The sequence below is a fragment of the Otolemur garnettii genome, unplaced genomic scaffold (genome assembly GCF_000181295.1).
Source record: "Otolemur garnettii isolate 467f Iridium unplaced genomic scaffold, OtoGar3 scaffold00030, whole genome shotgun sequence".
NCBI classification, from domain to species: domain Eukaryota; kingdom Metazoa; phylum Chordata; class Mammalia; order Primates; family Galagidae; genus Otolemur; species Otolemur garnettii.
In genome coordinates, this window is record NW_003852425.1 from 10,431,191 (window position 1) to 10,447,442 (window position 16,252).

The 16,252-nt window shown below is 39.7% G+C and overlaps 1 protein-coding gene across 1 annotated transcript in view; it reads right to left on the reverse strand.

Moving 5' to 3' along the window:
• FER (FER tyrosine kinase) overlaps positions 1 to 15,428 on the reverse strand; it is a 328,727-nt gene extending 313,299 nt beyond the window's left edge. Inside the window, exons 1-2 of the mRNA XM_023512721.1 lie at positions 15,364 to 15,428; positions 4,960 to 5,105 (exon numbers count right to left, since the gene is read on the reverse strand). The gene's annotated coding sequence lies outside the window, so the exon portion shown is untranslated. The remainder of the gene's footprint in view (positions 1 to 4,959; positions 5,106 to 15,363) is intronic.
• Positions 15,429 to 16,252: the final 824 nt, after the last annotated feature.

The following is a 16,252-nucleotide window of genomic DNA, read 5'->3' on the forward strand; positions in this document are numbered from 1 at the left end:
GCAGATGTCTGCGCACATGGCACAGACACCATCAGACATTGCATGTGTTCGTGGTGACATGGTGAGGCAGGAATTATCAATAACATTTCAACCTACCATTGCAAGTTAGGCATGTAATGTTACTTAGCAGTCCAGTGAGCATTCTTATTTGATTACTAAGGTGCTTCCACACCTCAGTGGTGCCTCACACATCGCCCACTGTGCTTTACAACTGGCCTTCCCCTCACCCTGCATCCGCACCTGAGATGGGAACCTTGCTTTCTATTTTCCTCTCAATTAATTTTCATAATAAAAGTAAATATAGCCTCTTATCTATTATTATTTTTTTAATAACAGCATGGCTTCTACAATGTATCAAAAGAAAACAGAACCCAAAAAAAGAAAAATTATGAATAAAGGAAGGTTGTTCAGTGAAAAATGGACAGATGACTTCTTTTCTGAGAAGGCAAATAATAAGGCACTTTGGTTAATTTGCAAGGAATTTGTCCAAGTTTTCAAAGACTGTAATTTGAAAAGGCATTATATACAAAAGCATGCTGCCAAATTCAATGAGCACTATGTATGAAGGATTCTGCCATAAGTACAAAATCGTGGAACTGAAAAAAGTCTATCTCCTCAACAAAAAATGTTTTTAAAAGTTACAACTCAGGAAGAGTCCATTGTAAAAGCTAGTTATATGGTAGCATAATTAATAGTAAAAAAAAAAATCAAGCCATTTCCTGATGGTGAGTTTATTAAGCAATGCATGGAAAGCATGGCAGACAAAATTAATTTGTCCTGAAAAAAAAGGGGATATTTCTAAAATCAGTTTGTCTCATCAGACTATAGCCAGACAAATCGAAGAATTTAGAAAATCTACCAAAAGAAATTTAGAAAGTAAAACTGCTAATTTTAAATTTTATGCTTTGGTGATGCATCACAGCCCTGATGCTACAAATACAGGTACTTGTCATTTTTATCAGAGGTACACGTATTGATGATGAATAGAATGTCACTGAAGAAATGGCTTCTTTAGTGCCATTAAAAGATACAACTAAATCAAGAAATTTATATGAAGCAGTAAAAAATATATTAAAGCCATTTTCTTTCTCCACTGTCAACATATCAGGCATAGTTACTGACGGTGCTCCAGCGATGGTATGTAAAAGGGAGGGACTTGTAAAATTAATGGAAGACGATGCAATTGCGGCCCAGAGTGACATCTGATGACCCAACACTGCATAGCACATCAAGAAAATTGATGCACAAAGCCTTTAAAAATAGATAATGTCATGCAAATCATCATCAAGACTGTGAATTTCAGAAGGGCCAAAGGATTGAATCATCACCAATTCTAGGAATTCCCTAAAACTACTGATATTGACTGTGTTAAGTCAGGGCCAAATGTTGAAAAGATTTTATGATTTGAGACATATTATCAAGTCATTTATGGTACCAAAACCCGAATTTATGCCAGAATTTGATGATGAAAACTGGTTTACAAATTTAGAATTGTTAGTGGATTCATCTGCTCATTTCAATGATTTTAAACATGTGTCTTCAAGGTGAAAACCAACTTACCAAACCAATGTTTCAAATTGTCTTTTTTTTTTTTTTTAGAGACAGAGTCTCACTTTATCGCCCTCAGTACAGTGCCATGGCATCACACTACTCACAGCAGCCTCTAACCCCTGGGCTTCGGTGATTCTCTTGCCTCAGCCTCCTGAGTAGCTGAGACTACAGGCGCCTGCCACAAAGCCCGGCTATTTTTTTGTTGCAGTTTGGCCAGGGCCGGGTTTGAACCCGCCACCCTTGGTATATGGGGCTGGTACTCTACCCACTGAGCTAGAGGCACCACCCCCAATGTTTCAGATTGTTAACAGTCATTCCAAATGAATCTGAAATTGAGGCAAGCTCAACTGAAGGCAACCAATTTTATGCATTTCAACATGGTGGCTAAACAGTCCTGTGAGCAGCAAAGAACATGAAGCCTTGCTTTTCGATTTCATACAAGATTTCAAGATTTCCAGGAAAATAATAAACATTTTGGCACTTTTGCAATTGTTTTCAATCAACATAAATATGTCGCCTGCCAATTTTCAAATGGAATGCACATAGCTGCAATCTGACATTCAACTTAAAGAAAAATTTGATCATGTCTCTTTACTGAACTTTTACAGGTCCGTCTTCCCAGAGACAAATGTCCCTGGCTTCACAATCATACTTTATTCATGTCATCGTTTTCTGGCAATACCTACATTTATGAACAACTACTTTCTTTTTTTTTATTTCAGATTAATATGAGGGTACATACAGTTGGGCCTTCTTTGCCGTGGTAAGGTAAAGTACAAATTATAATTGAGTCCTTCACCCATGAAGAACGCTGACCTTGTTAAGTGAGAACTTACTGAACCCCCACTTTTCTCCCCTGTGAGCAGTTATTTTCAAGAATGACGCACATTTCCTGGTACAGTGGCTCATGCCTATAATCCTAACACTCTGGGAGGCTAAGGTAGAGGATCACTTGAGCTTAGGGGTTAGAGACCAGCCTGAGTAAGAGTAAGATCTCATCTCTAAAAAAAGCCCAGTGTTATGCCCACCATGACACACAGCTAATTTGTGAAACTAGCCTGAGCAAGAGCAAGAACCCGTTTCTAATAAAAGTAGAAAAAAAATTTAGCTGGGTATTGTGGTGGGCACTTGTAGTCCCAGCTACTCGGGAGGCTGAGTCAGGAAGGTCACCTAAATCCAGGACTCTGAGGTTGCTGTGAGCGAGGCTGATACCATGGCACTCTAGCCTGGGACAACAGAGTGAGACTCAGTCTAAATAAATTATAACTGAAATATTGCTAACAGGATTATGTAGCAATTATCCATGTTCTTAAGATCTGTAGGCTAAAATTTTAAATTATCATGATATCTTCAATATAGTTTCCAAAGGTTTCAAAAATATATAAATATGTAAAGAAAGAGAAAATGTGGCAAAATGTTGAGAGAGTAAATGTATACGGACGGTAACATGGGTGTTCACAGTCCTTTATTTCCAAATTTTCAGCAACACTGAACATTTTCAAAATTAAAAGTTGAAAGGACAGGAAGATGGAAAACATGAGAGGCCAGCTTAAACAAAACATGAAGAGTAAAAGTAGCACTGATCACAGCAATCATAAAAACACGCTAACCTTGGGCAGGTCACAGAACTTCTCTACGGACCAGCTGAAGTTCAAGGAAGTAGGATATCTATCTCGAAGGCGCTCTCCAGCTATAAAATTCCATTATTCTACTGCTGCCTCTCAGCTCTACAACTCAAAAGATAATCATATGCAAAGTAGAAAAACTCACAGGACTGCTGTAAGCATAAAATAAAATAAATGACTTAAAACAGCCACTCAAACACCTCTTATTTAGAGAACAAACATTAACTGCTCTTTTTTGAGAAAACATCTTAAAAATTCCTCAGAGAAAAAACAAAAGAAATATAGGAGACTACTGGTTAATTTAGAAGAAATACCACAGAGTTAGAAGATTTTATTATCTGTTCCATTTCATTTTGCACCTAAATATCAACCCTAAGAGGCTGATGCTGTGATGACGCCCAAAACCTAAAAGATAATAAATGAAACTGCTACAAGTTTAGACAAGCTAGACACTTTCAAGTGAGCTTAGTCTGATATATATTTAATGACAGGATTCTTGACAACCTCCAAAATAAAATAGCAATAAAATTACATACCAGAACATTGGGTTAACAGCCTGGAATGGGCTCTGCGCCTGTAGCTCAGTGGCTAGGGTGCCAGTCACATATACTGGAGCTGGCAGGCTTGAACCCAGCCCAGGCCTGACAAACAACAATGACAACTACAACCAAAAAATAGCCTGGCATGGCAGGCACCTATGGTTTCAACTACTTGGGAGGCTAAGGCAAGAGAATCGCTTAAGCCCAAGAGTTTGAGGTGGCTGTGAGCTGTGGTACCATGGCACTCTACTGAGGGCAACATAGTAAGACTCTGTCTCTGTCTCAAAGAAAAAATTCTATGTGACACCAGCATGCAACCAGCTGCTCAAAAACCAAAACTCTTGAAGTCATCCCTGAGTATACTCATTCTCTTTTTCTACGCCCAAATAGTCCACAAGTCCCATAACTCCAAAACCGCATCTCAGATCCATCTATCCCCCTCCTTGTTACCAGAACCTCCATTCAAGCCACCACTATTTCACTTCAGCTCCTAAAGGGCAGGTTTTATATTCACCTCAGCCAGTCCGTTCCTCATGGAGCAATTAAAATGATACCATTTAAAATAAGATGCATATTTCTTGCCAAAACCTTCACAGTCCTGAATACTCCTATAACCTCTTCCTACCCATCTCTGCCTCTTTCATTAAGTCAGCCACAATGGATTTTTTAATCCCTCAAATTCACCAAGCTCTTTCTTCATTCATTGTCTTGGCACCCACTATTCCTTCTAAAGAGAATGCATTCCTTATCAAAACCAACCATACACATGTAACTCTTTAAATAGCTCCTTCTCATATAACATGACTGACATTAAATACCAACTCCTCAAAGGACCTTGTATGAACCTATCTAAAGTGGCTTCCACCTCCTCATCAACAAATCATGGGGTGTTTTTTTTTTACTTTCCTTCCAAAAATTTATTATAATTCATAATTATTTTCTCAAGTTACTTTTTAACCTGTCCCCCATAGGCATCCTCCAACTACCCTGTGGGCCACATGCAGCCCGCTGAGGACATTTATCCAGCCCGCCGGTGTTTTTGCCACTGCCTGTCCTGCTTAGCAGCCAACTCGTCCCGGGGCCTGCATGGGTGAAGAGCACACTTAAAACTTTACTAAAATATACAAAAGCAAACTATGTAACAACAACATGTATACCTCCATAATATTCTCAAAAAAAAAAAAAAAGACACAATTACAAAAAAGTGTTTTAGTTATTTAGTAAGAAGAGTAACGTCATCCTACCTTACTGCTCTTCATTGCTGGCCATGTCTTAGCTAAAGTAGCAGGTCCATGTTGAGGTGTTACACATTAGGGATGAGGAAGACACCTGAAAAAACATGCAGTGAAGTCTCATGAGAATGATCACAGGTCTAGCCAAAAAACATGAGCTGCAAGAAGAAATTCAAGGAATCAGAACTGTTCACTAGAGAGAGAGGTAAAAACGTACACACGTGTAATAGGCTATTACTGGAAATTAGCTATGATGGTTTATCACACTGACCACATTAAAAATAAGAATACTACACTTACATATCCACCACTGCTTACTCCATCCCCTTTCTTTCCCCGACTTTTCCAACATGTATCTTACCTTCTCCTCCAACTTATTCCCTCAATTCTATAGAGGTAATTTATGTTTTTCTCCATTTTTACATCATAAATTAACTTTTAAGTTTGCAGCACATAAGAAGCAGCAATGGACTACACTTGTTAAAATATTATTACAGCCTAAGTAATTAAGTGTGTAATAAAAACTTTGTCAAAGGCTAGAGAAGTGTTGGGAAGGACTCTTCCAGCAAACACATACTTACTGAGTCTCACGTACTTTATTTAGTACGCCAAAGTACGATCCTTGAATTGGCTGTTCTCCCTTCAATCCTTGAAACTGGGAGACCTTCTAAGAAGTTTTAATATTCACTGGCTCTCGTCTTCATCGCGGATGTCATTATATGTAGTTTACAGCCCTGTCACACATTGTCCATTTTTGCCTGGGCCCTCCTGTTTCTAAACCTGACTTCCTGGTTTATCATGAAACCCTGCCTTCTTCCAAGCTCTTTTTCTTCTTGGTTTGCCTATTCTATTTCCTATCATTCCCCTGACTTCCCTGGCAGATGACATTCTATAAATGTTTCCAACCAGATTACCTGGTCAGGAAAGGATCAAACACAGTGTATAGAGCATATTCGCCAAGTCCTTTACTCTTCTCACCTTTCACTGATTTTCAAAGAGTTCCTTCTCTGCCCCTTTTAGTTTTGGCGAAATTCCCAATGCTACAACTGTTTGAAAATATAATCCACATATAATTAAAGTGTTATTACATCCCTCTTCTTCCACTAAACTGTGACATAATTGAGGACAAGGATTTTTATCTTAACATAGTCAGCATCTTGCATAATAACCTGCAACATAGTAGCCACCAAGCAAGTAATTACTGCTTTGAATACAGTATCTTCATAAACCCCCAAAGCATATAGTAAATACAGTAAACAGTATTAGCCATAAAGACTTCTGAGAAGCAAAATGTAGTATGTACCTAAATGTGCACATTATACACTATCCATGTGTGTATTTTATGATGTGTGTGTGTATATATATATATTTCCACTTTAAAAACAGACCCAAAAATCACTAGATCATTCACTTAATTTGAAAATTTCTATGACTTTCTTCTCTATTGGCAAAGATAGTGAAGAGTTATTTAGAATTCCATATTCTGGTCTCTCCCTGTAGTACAGAAATAATTATTTTCAAAGACCTAAGTATAAGAAAGACAATTATTCAACTGGGATTCATGCCCAGTAACGAGCAGGGTGAACTGTCTCGCTCAACAAAGCTAGCCGAAGCACCGTGTGTTTTGTTTGTCTCTAACTCAGTCTTTTCTACAATTTTCAATTTTTCCATGAAAAAAAATAGCAAGCTTCCTTGATACTGAAATGGTTTGGGTTAAAAGTAAATAACTTCTTCAGTGACATCTCTAAATGGAACTCTTTTGTAAACCTAAGAATAAGATTATTATATTCTCTGTGTTACTTCAAAGGTATTATTATCCATATCAGAACTCAGCAAAGGTTTCCACACACAACAGCTAAAAATGTATAATGACCACTTTCTAGAGCACCTTAATCTCCCTATCAACTTCCCAATTACACAGGCTATCATCTCTTACCATCATACTCAAAAATAGTTCCTATTCCCTGAAATACACTTGTCTTCACAAATGGGACCAGGGAGAGGCAAGAGAAGTAAAAAACCTAAGGAGACCCTCCCAGAGTTATGCAAGTGCCCCCTGCAGTCATGGGGTTCTGAAACTGAGTGTTCCCCGCTCTGTCCCTGCGCAGCTCTAACCTCACCCGAGTCCGGCCCTAGTCTTTTTCCCACCTCTACTCCCTCTACCGCTCAAGTATCACTTCCTCCAATGTTGATACACCAAATGACTAAAAATAAACAATGAATGTAAGTACAATTTTACAATAATTTAAAATTGTATTTTCAAAAAAAATATTATTGTTCATTGATACAGGGCGGGTGGCGCCGGGTCTGGGGCTACACTGGGCTGCCCGCCCGTGGGAACTGCTGCGCCTTCTGCAGAGCAGCTGGGGTGTCGGGGCAGCGGGATGCGGGGAGGCGAGGGCTGGAGAACCAAGTGCGGCTGAGAGGGGAGAGACCAACCGAACGAAGCTCGCGGGTCCCTAGGAAGTTGAGGGACACTATGACACAGCCCGTACTGCTGCCCAAGCCACCTCTTCTTGCCTCTTATTTCAAACACAGCGCCCACCAGTGTGAAGCTGCCCTCCTGGGCACACGCGCACCTTCTGAAACTGAAAGACGGTGATATACAAGATTGCCCCATTCGGGGCTGTACAGGGACCCCCTCCCCCCATTTTCTAGGCCTGGATCATTTCCTGAAGGGAAAGCTCATTCATTGCCCCTAGTAGAAGTGACTGTATCCTTTAATTAATGCCCTCATTCACCTTGCCCTAGCGGAAGGGACTGTATCCGTTCATTTGTTACCAAGTCCTAGCCAAATGTAATTGCAAAGGACCCGTGTGACGATATATAACCCTACACAAGGGAGATTTTCCAAATTGGGTCTTTCCCTCTGCCAGGAGCTCTGGTGCTTTTTCTGTATTCTTTTCTGCATAATAAATTCCTGATCTGTGGTCCCTGGTCCATTCTTCCAATCCCCAAGACTAAGACCTACTGAAGAAAGAAATTTCAGTAACATCATAATGTGATGCTGGGTGAAAAATAGATGAGGTAGGAATAGTTACGTACAATAAAATTCTAATTTTCTTTAAGTGAGTGTGGGTTGCATATGCAGAGACGTATGTTGTTGTTTTACTCTGAAGCATCTATCCTCTCTTCTTTTGGCATCAGCAGCTCAAATTCCTCCCTTGAACTACCCTTCTCATGTCTTTTTTTTTTTTTTAATATGCCTGAAACACAAGGGAAAGAGGTTTTTTTTATTTGCAGTTTTTGGGGGGGGAGATGGGGAGCAGGGCTGGGTTTGAACCCACCACCTCCGGTATTTGGGGCCAGTGCCCTACTCCTTTGAGTCACAGGTGCCACCCCCCTTCTCATGTCTTTAATCCACTTGGTTTGGGTAGCACTAATCACGAGCACTCCAAAATTCCCGGTGTAGTACATGACCCAGGCCTGGGAAATCAGCATATTCCTCTCCCAAAACATTAGTTCAGGAATGAGTATGTGACCAGATTTGGATGGATGAGACTGAATCCAAACATTTTTATAGAAACTAATCAGGAAGGAAGTTATCTTTCAGCTAACTTCTAAGAGTTTACTATATTTAGGCTTTTCCCATTTAGATTCAGAGTATGAAAGTCCCAGTATCATTTTACAACTGGATCTACTTGGATAAATGATATGTCCTAAGATTGGTTCCAAATCACAGAAAAAAACACAAACCATCCAATTCATAGAAATCAAAAAGTATGTACAAAAACTATTGCTGGCAGAAACTGTTTATACCTTGAAGTTTAAAATGTTAAAGAGGACAGGAAAAAAGGACTATACATAAATCAAAACAAAAAAAAGTGTGGGTGCATAAAATCCTCTTGCTTATTAAAAGTTTCTACTGTATATAAATAGAGACAAGGATTCCTATACTTCATTCAACATAACTGTTTATAAATAACTGGGATAGTAACATATCATTAATTAGATTATGTTATATTATGAATACAATAGATATGTTAATCTATAGATAATGATGTTATTATGTTAGCACTAATAATTATGAAACAACTACATTGTTTAGTTCTCCTTACTCTACTTTAGCCAGTAAATTCAATCATACAAGCAAAGAGTAAAGTAAAAATAAAGGATGGTACTTAATCAAATATATAAATTTGGAGTAAATTCAGAATGAATGTGAAATGTGACAGGGACTGTATTTGCCACATTAGCTAAGTCCACCTTACACCTTTTTGCTGAAACAAGCAAAAACAATCATGCTTGAAAATGTTTCCTTTGCTCTTAGCAAAGCAAAATTTGCAAAACCTAAGTGAAAATTAAAACAATGGTAAGCCTATGTAAGAATATACATAGAAAGCATATAATTCTGAAAGAAATATAATTCAAGACAAAGTCAGGCCACTGTCTAAATTATTTTCAAGAAGCAAGGTGTGATATAGCTGCTAAGGTGGCTACTCACACATTTGTTACCAAAACTGAACATGGCTAGAAGTGTCAAATGCACTTTTTTGTATAATATGAGATGAACCAGAGAACCCCCAGCAAAAGAAGCTTGGGAAATCCTCCCAAGCTGAAAATATCCAGAGAACAGAAAGGAAACAGACAGCAGAAGTGTTTAGCTGCAAGGATAAAACATACCCAAGAAACAGGAGCAAACAGCAAGCATTACAGTGACCAAAGACTAAACTTCAACTTTGTGACGGAAATGATTTTTGTTCTGCAAACCCCAAGATACTAGACTTAAAAATAAGAACCTTTGCCTATATACTGATGATGTAAGACAAAGTCATCTAGCCTTTGTTTTAGAAGCAAAAAATTGTTTCACAACTTTAAAGACTGTGTTCTACTTACAGAAACATTAAGAGTCTGAAGGGATTGCTTAAACTTTTCAACTAAATTTGACCACATTTTATGGAGGTACTTATACCCTAAATGCAAAAAGTTCCTGAAAATATCATTGCAAATATCAAAGGCCTACTGGACATGGTTTTTCTACATATCCACTTCTAACTGTATCTCATACATGATATTTCCACGTAGAATAAGCAATTTAAAAGCAATCTCTAGTCACAGCAATGCAATTTTGAAGATCCTTTTCTGACTGAGCCAAAGTAAAGGGCATTTTTAGATTCTAAGAGCCAAGAATATAAAAATGATAGTATTAAGAGTTTCCCCTTCTCTTAGGGGAAACTAGAAACTAGTTTCCATAGTTAGTCCCACATGGAAATTATCTTTTTGCATGTAAAATAATTCATACTAAAAAACTAACTTTCATTTTTCTACAATAATGTTATTTACAATAAACATTAAAGTGCAGTATTCAAATTTTTAAACTCTTAAATGTAAGATTCTTTATTAATTACATAAAATTAGTGTAATAATTTTTTTTTCTATAGCATTATGAGAATGATAAAAACTAGAGGAGCATTCATTTCAGGAAAATGGAAGTGACATTATCTATAAGGTATGTCTTAAGTATTTATTACTAATAATAGTTATATACATTGTAATGACTCATTTTCTTCAATAAATCAAGGTAGATTTCAAGTTTACACCAATAATTATGTCACTCTGCATTACTTGCATTCTGGTATGCTTTCTTGGGTAGGAGAAGAAGAAAAGGAATTGTGCTGGCATGCTAGAAAACTGCACACTGGAATATGTAAATATCTTGTACTTGGATGGGAAAAAATACTGAGAATCATTGACTTAGACCACAAAATCTGTTTTACTGCAGGATAAGAGCATAGGGATCTAGTTCAAATTCTAACTCTTCACTCAACTCAGTGCTTGCTTCACTACACTCTGTAATTATAGACAAGTACATATTTAAACTGCAGGTGTGTTCTGTAAGAATCAGAACTCTGTAGTTATAAAACACATTCTAGGGATATCTGCGAAAGATTGCGCCCAAATATTTATGGTTTAAATGAAAGGAATTTGGGGCAATCATCCAACAACAGAAGATAATCTAAAGTGAAAAAAAAAGAAATCAGGAATCCAGACCAACCGGACATATTCCATTTAGTAAATGTATGACTGCACCTACTTAGATACGTAACCTAATAGCTATAAAAGAGAAGCTATTTTATGATTGTTTTATTATTTTGTTAATATAAATACAAAGGACATTTGATTAAATTAAATTAAATGTACATTATCTTTTAATTTCCCATGTCTGAAATTAAGGACTTTAAGGAAGACAGAACGTATTAACACCAGAAGAGAAAATTAATGCTACTGTGTAAGGAACTGAATACAGAACTGAGCACTTCTAAATTCAGGCATTTTACCTCCATTGTCTCATGTCTTCTACATAACAAACTTGTGAGGCAATTTTGTCATCTCTATTTAAATAGATGAAGAAATTATGATTTAAAGAGATTAAGTAACTTGCCCAAAATCACACAGAAGAGAAACTAGAACCAAAACCCAGACCATCTGAGTCCAAAGCAAATGCCTCTCCACTACACTACAAACTGGCAAGAAACACCTAACTTAAAATTTCAGGTCTTTTAATTAATACGTACTAAAGAGATGATATCAAGCTTACAGTGAATGGTGATGATGTGATAATATACAGACTCAAAATCCATCATAGTTTAATGTGCATATTTAAGAAATAATTCCAAGTCACACCTGACATTAAATTTTTTAAACCTGAACATGTAATATGCCCAAAAAGGAGAAATCTGAAAATTTTAGTAGAAAAAAACTAAACTTCATTTTACCTAGACATTTTGAATTCTCAGGAAAAAAACTGCCTCCATATTTTATTAGCCATACAGCAATTTTATCTGGTAAACTAAAAACTTATAGAATAAGAAAAAGCAATTTGTTGAGTCTGTCCTTTGTTCTGACTCTGATCTGTCCTCTATTCTTTCCATTTTGCCCCATATCTCAGAGCCCTTTTCTAATTTAGGATAACTGAGCTTCAAGTTCAAGAATGCCTACAAATTTAAGATACAAGTGCAGACACACTTAAAGGAACAACATAAAATTGTACTGTTACAAAAGAAATAGAAGTTTCAGTTATTTTCCAAATTATTAAATTGTGGAATTACTGGTGACTTTTTTTCTCTATGGCTTCTGAATTGATGATAACACATTTAACTTTTTTTTTTTTAAGAGTCTCACTTTGTTGCCCCAAGTAGAGTGCTGTGGCATGATAGCTTACAGCAACCTCAAACTCTTGGGCTCAAGCCATCCACTTCCCTCAGACTCCCTGAGTAGCTGGGACTACAGGCACAGACCACCTGTCTATTTTTAGAGGCAGGGTCTTGTTCCTGCTCTTGCTCAGGCTGGTCTTGAACTCCTGAGCTCAAGCCTCCACCCACCTTAGATGCCCAGAGTGGTAGGATTAAAGGCGTGAGCTACCACACCTCGCCTAAAGCACTTGATTTTTATAATAAAATAAAAATAGGCACTGTGGCTCACTTATAATCCTAGTGCTCTGGAAGGCCGAAGCAGGTGGATAGCTTGAGCTCACGAGTTCAAGACCAGCCTGAGCAAAAGCAAGACTAGCTCTAATTAAAAAAACAAAACAAAACTGAGGCAAGTGGATTGCTTAAACCCAAGAGTTGGAGGTTGCTGTGAGCTATGACACCATAGCACTCTACCTAGGGTGACAGATTGAGACTCTGGCTCAAAAAAAATTAAAAAGTAAAATTAAAATAGGGGGAAAGGGGAGTAAGAAAGAGAAGGAGATAGGGAGGTAGAGAAACTAGACCTTTAATTAAAAATATATATATAAATGACATGCCAAACTATATATGAAAAGCCAAACTATATATGACAAAGCTAAACTATATATGAAAAAATAATAATGAGGCAACCCAGAGACCTATAGATTCTGAAACATAGTTCTTAATGTCAATACTTAAGAAATCAGGATTAAATTAAGTAAGTATGAAAAATAGACTTAGGGTAAGCTAAAACTAAAAAGGAAGATTCAAAAACTTGAAGAATACTAGAATTTGCTGAGTATGGAAAAATTACAAATACATAAATATGTGAATTTATACCCACTTCTTACTTTCAATACAGAACTTACTATTGAAATTCTATATTAAAATATTCTTTTATCAACATAAGACAATACCTTAGATAGTTTTAAGTTTCATCAAAATACTGACTTAAAACTCTCTAGATAAATACTTCAATCTCCATGAAGTAGTTCTACTAAAAAAAGTGCACATCTATAAGCTCTTTTTCCACTACAAAATTATAGTATTAACCAAAACAACATATATGTAGTATAAGATTGACACAAATTATTACCAACATACCGCATATCTCCACAAGATACTCATTGTATAAACAACAGAATCGATTCACACAGGAGTCCAGTTTTAAAACATAACTATTATTTGTTTAATAAATGTATCAGATTTCCTTTTCTCTAATTACCAAAATGCAATTAACCTGCCTGAGCCTTGATTACAAAGTTGATGACTTTCTGCTCACTCACAAGATGGCTTTGAATAATCTCATTTAATTAAAATACTATAGTTTTTATAAGCACAGTTCCCAGTTGCAAACAGAAATAAGCATCTTGTGATATTTTTGGTATTATGTCAGCATTTTCTAGCATTTATGCTGATTTTTCAATCTTGATCATTTCAGTTTCTCTATTTCATTAAGATTTACTATGTAGCAGCTATCTTGAAAACATTACCACTATCTAGGTTTTTCTGCATTCCTTGAAATTTTTCAGAGTAAAATACTTGAGGAAAAACTGGACAAATGTGAAATATTCACAGATCAGAGTAATAACTACATCTACATTGAGGATGAGATGAAAGTGACTTGTATACCAAAAGCCTGAATTGTTCTTTCCAGACTAATGACATCAACCTTTGAAGTAGTGCAGAAGCTGCATTAACTGGACACTATATACTTTCAGATGTTGTATATTCAATGCTTCCAACTGTAAGTGAAGAAGAGAAACAGATCTTCAGGAAACGTCTTTTGTGGAGGAAAACAGAAAAGGTTTCCAAGCATGGCTACAGACTCTTTCAATATATTCCCAACACCCTTGAAAGCATAGTTCCCTTGGCTCATGTGTTCTAGCAGAAAAGTATTCCTGGGTTACAAAAACCTTCCCATGCACTGACTGACAAATGGGGCTCTTCACAAATGTCTTTCTAAAAACCACATAGGTACCCCAGGAATACAACACTGCACTATAATTATATTTTGCATAAGTTTTCTTTCTCTAATCCTGTTCTCATCCTATAGGATATATGCATTGAAAGAAGTATTTTGTAGTCTTTAACTACTAAAAGTATCTTACTGGTTTTTCCATTGCACTTTTTTTCCTTTAAACTACTTTTTATACGGTAGTTTCATTTGAGAAATTTATTACCTTAAAATATCTGGAGAAAGGGAACATGGTAATACACCTTTACAATAGCTTACGTCAAAATGATAGTGACCACTATGAATACGCGCAACTTCTTCTGAATTAAAAATATTAGAGGTTCATTTTTTTTAACAGTAAGGTGAACGAAAATGAAAGGCTACCAGACTTAACAAATTATTAGACTCTGGATAGCACTGCCGTGGATGGCAAAAATCAGTGCACAGTAACCTTGATTGTGCGAGAAACACCCTGCCCCTACCAACACCAATCTAATGAGCGTGTTTCAGAAAGTTGAAGGAAAACCCTAAAGCAGAAAGTTGACCCAAAGGTGCCTCCAAACTCCCTCCCAGCCCTAAATGACAAAGAGACCACAGAGCAGAAATTACCCTGACAGTATTAGCTTCACACTTAGGAGTCTATCTCTTGATTATACTGGGAGACACCTCTAGTCTAGACGGGAGGAGGAGGTGGAGGAAAACGCTGGAAGGAGAAACTGACATCTGGGAGAAGAGCCAGGGGAGGACCCAGCTGGTCAAGGACCCCAGATCTAGGAAGAGCTTAGGGGAACATCCAGAGGCTGGGGGTGACCACCCCAGCGGCTCAGCGCGCAGAGATGGGTGCGGGCACCATGGGAGGTGCCCGCAGCCCCGCTACACCGTCCACACCCCGGGAGCCCCCAGACCCCGCGACGGGGCGGGGCCACCGCGCCCGCCACAGCCCATTCGCGCCGGCACCCGCCCCCTCAGCCTTCAGGTCCCACTTGGTGGGAGGGGCGGGCCTCGCGGGACCCGGTGTGCAGCCCGGCCCCAGCCCGAACCGGGAACGTTCTGCTGCGGGCGGGAGATTGGGCGGGTGACCCTGCATCCTGGGGCGGGGGCCGGGGAGCTGGCCGAAGGCGGAGGAAGCGCTCTCCAAGCAGCTCCCGCCGCCAGGGCCGAATCCGGGCGCCCCCCTGCGGGCAGGGATTGTTGCCCCAGCTCTAGGCTCGCCTTCCCGCCTCTCCCCACGCTCCCCCGGCGTTGCCCCGGGCAACAGCGCCTACCGCCGGCGGCGCGAAACGCACCTACCTAGAACCTGACAAGAAGGAGCCCCTCAGACTCCGGAGCCAGTCACCACCCCGCGTCACGGGGGCCGACACAGCCAATAGGAACAGCTGTCACGAACCTCTGCAGCCAATCCTGCTGCACTCCGGTCTCCGGGCACCCGCGAGGTTTCAACCAATAAACAAGAGCAAAAGGCGGGCGCTGCCGCCCGGCCCCCAACCCCCTCCTCCACCACCTCCCAGGAGGCGGGGCGCGGCCGATTGGCCCGGGCCTGGAGGGGGCGGGACTTGGGCTCACGGCTGGTGGGCTCGCGCTTAGCTGGAGATGTGGGCGCCGAGAGCGGAGGCGTGGGTTGGCGGCCGCCGCCCTCTGGGCCCGAGCCCCGGCGGGGTGGGGTTCTGAGGCCCACCCGCTGGCGCTGCTCCCCGCTTCTAACCTGCTCCTCCCCAGCCGGTGTCCTGGGCTGCCTGGGTGGGATGGGGCCGAAGGCGGACGGCGGCGTCACAGGAAACTTTGGGAGGCTCGCCTGGCCGCGGCCGGGAAGTGGCCAGACCTAGGGCGATAAGCTGAGGCCGCCTGGAAGGGACTATTCGGCGGGCCGCAGCCGGAAAGGAATTCGGAGGGTGGGGGCGGAGGCGTGATTAAAATGTTAAGTGTGCCTGGGGCGCTGGGCGATCCCGGGAGCTGAAATCTCCCGGAAGGGGAGCTGCTTCGGGACCGCGCGTCCTCCGCCCCTAAATAGGCATTTTGCTCTCTCGGAATCGGTTACTCTTCTGGTGTATGTCCCCACTATGTGTTTGCATCTGTGGTCGCGTTTTTTAGAATGCTGTTCAGCTTCTCCAGTGTACTCTGAATCCCTTCAGTGCAGGAACTTATCGTTCCTGCATTCCTACTGACTGAGGATCTGTCCAAA